This window comes from Apium graveolens, chromosome 7 (genome assembly GCF_009905375.1).
Source record: "Apium graveolens cultivar Ventura chromosome 7, ASM990537v1, whole genome shotgun sequence".
NCBI classification, from domain to species: domain Eukaryota; kingdom Viridiplantae; phylum Streptophyta; class Magnoliopsida; order Apiales; family Apiaceae; genus Apium; species Apium graveolens.
This window is the reverse complement of record NC_133653.1, coordinates 13,873,730-13,876,423: the sequence shown is the minus strand read 5'-3', so window position 1 is coordinate 13,876,423 and position 2,694 is coordinate 13,873,730. Positions and strand designations below refer to the sequence as shown.

At 40.2% G+C, this 2,694-nt stretch overlaps 1 non-coding gene across 1 annotated transcript; it reads right to left on the bottom strand.

Moving 5' to 3' along the window:
- Window positions 1–2,271: 2,271 nt before the first annotated feature.
- Window positions 2,272–2,378, bottom strand: LOC141676384 (small nucleolar RNA R71). Its single transcript, XR_012556977.1, has one exon. It is a non-coding gene; the product is annotated as a small nucleolar RNA R71 (small nucleolar RNA).
- Window positions 2,379–2,694: the final 316 nt, after the last annotated feature.

Here is a 2,694-nt window from a genome sequence, read left to right as displayed (position 1 = left end):
ATCCACACCAGTTAAGCTAAAGGTGGCCATCTTCTCAACAAATTTGTTGAATTTGTTCTTGACCTCAATTTGAGATGGCACTGGTTGATCAATTTTTTCACTTACAAGCTTTTTTAACTTTTCCTGATGACCATCCAGAGTTTTCTCCAATGCTTTTCCAATGAAATGGAAGGCTTTCAGTTGTGCTTTATAAACTTCTGCAATGGCATCATATATTTCTTATGGAGTGAGGACCTTGGCATTGCTTCCCAAGATGGTGGCATATTTTTCTCTAAATCTGGCCAATGCCTCATCCATGTCCACACTAAAATCCTTGGACAATCATGCATCTAAATTTTTATCATGCTCAGCTTCATCTGCAATCTTCGTTTGCTAGTCTTCAACATTCTCTTTATAGGACAACAAAATTTCCTAATAGTCTTAATTTGACATGTCAGTTGTGAGGAGCTGTTGGGTGATGTTTGTTAGGCCTGCAAGCTGATCAACTAGTAAATCATTCATTGTAATGGGTTGAGCTTGAGCATCTTGCAGCCATTGAGAGATAAAGTATGAAGGTTGTGTGGAGGTGGAAGGTTGGTTGGGATTTGTTGAGGTTTGAGTGGAGGTTGAAGATATGATAGATGATGTAACTCCTATGACTGGTGTCATAGTTTGACTCACAGTAGGGACTGTGGTTATGACAATGTGTTGTTCACTGGTAGAGTGAACCTCCATTGGAATTGGAGGGGATTTGACCAGGTTACTGTCATGTACCAGGGTCTCAAACCATTGTCCCTCTTGCAAGGGACTCGCACTTGAAAGTGTTTGTGTACTTGCCTCCCCAATAGTTGGATCATTGAAAATTGAACTCCTTGACAAAGTAATTTCATCTAGGGTTGTGAGGTGAGTTGTTTCTGCATGAGAAATCTCCAATAGAATTGGAGAGGATTTGAGTAGCCCCAATGATAACTGGATTTTATATCTACTTTGAGCGCTTTATTACAAGCTTAAGTTGGTGTTTTGAACTCAAGTTGTTGGTATTTTTGATGTGTTTTTGCATCTCAGGCATTAGTTGGAGGAAGAATGGAGCTTTTATTAAAAATATGATGAAAAGAGTCAAGAATATGAAGTCAAGGCCATTCTCAAATTATAGAGGATCTCGAGAGCTTCACACGGACTATTGGATCGTCGAATTCTGATAAGCGGAACTCAACTTACAAGCAAAAGAAGAAATTGGAGCAAAAATCAGTAACACGTCGCGCCCGTGCTGGTATGCGGGGCGGCCGCGCCAGACTTCCAGACACAACGCGCACTCGCGCTGGTATGCGGGGAGGTCGCGCTGGTCCGTTCAGCCAGATTCCTGTTTTGACTTCGTTTTAGAGAATTTAAAGCCCAGGTCTACTAGAAGTCTATATATACTCAATAATAAGTCATTTTTAACAACAAGGAGACCAGGGAGAGCAATAAGAAGACCTAGAGAGTACGAGATGGCTACGGAGAAGAAGACTTTTTTTATCTTCATTATAGTTGTACTTTGGATGCTTGTTTTCGATTTATCATTGAACCCTAGTACTCTTATATTGTTTATTATCATGTTTTCATTGGAACCCTTGGTGACGATGAGTTCGATTATGAACTAATCGTTATCGTGGGGTTCTAACGGATGTACTTATGGATTTCTATAGTTAATTTGTTTCAATATCTTGGTGTGTGGTGATTGATTGATATCCTAGTATTGGTTGTGCTTATTCGTCTTATGTGCGTAGCTAGCATATAAGATAGCGTGTTAATCTCTATTGAATCGACAGTGAATATAGAGGTTTATAACTAGCCATGCTAGCATAGGTTTATGTATAATTTTTAGTTTATGTGCTTGACATCAATGGTCGTTAAAGTTCACTGACTCGGATATTTTACTTACTAGTTACTTAGTTGTGTGTTTCAGGTACTCTAGTTATCATTGCAATGGGAGAACTAGTAGCAAATCCAAAATCTTTGATGGATTATTCTCAACCGAAGATCAATGACATTCAGATGGTGCAAAATTCAGTCCAGTTTGGGGGTGCTCCAACAGAAGATCCCAATATGCATATTAGGGATTTCATCGATATCTGTGACACCTTCAAGTTCAATAATGTTTCTGAAGATGCTGTGAAGCTGAGACTGTTTCCATTCTCTCTGAGGGACAAGGCTAAGAGCTGGTTACACTCTCTTCCAACTAGTTCTATCACTACTTGGGAGGATCTTGCTCAGAATTTTCTTGCTATATTCTTCCCTATGGCAAAGACAGCTGCACTCAGGAATGCTCTTACTCAATTTGCGCAACAATCAAGAAAAACTCTATGTGAAGCCTGAGAGCGCTACAAGTAGATGCTTAGGAAGTGTCCTCATCATGGAATGCCTGATTGGATGATCATCAATTGCTTTAAATGGTATGGGAGTACAGTCTAGACCCATGCTCAATGCAACATCAGGTGGAACATTATGGGCAAAGAGCTATGAGGAAGCTTATGCTCTAATTGAGAGGATGGCTGCGAATGAATATCAATATCCAACCCAGAGATTGCCTCAGGGCAAGGTAGCGGGAGTTCTTGAAGTGGATACAACTACGACTATCACTGCTCAACTAAAGGCGTTGTCTATGAAGATCGATTCTCTGGCTAACTATGGTGTTAATCAAATAACCAGTGTTTGTGAGCTGTGTGCAGGTTCGCA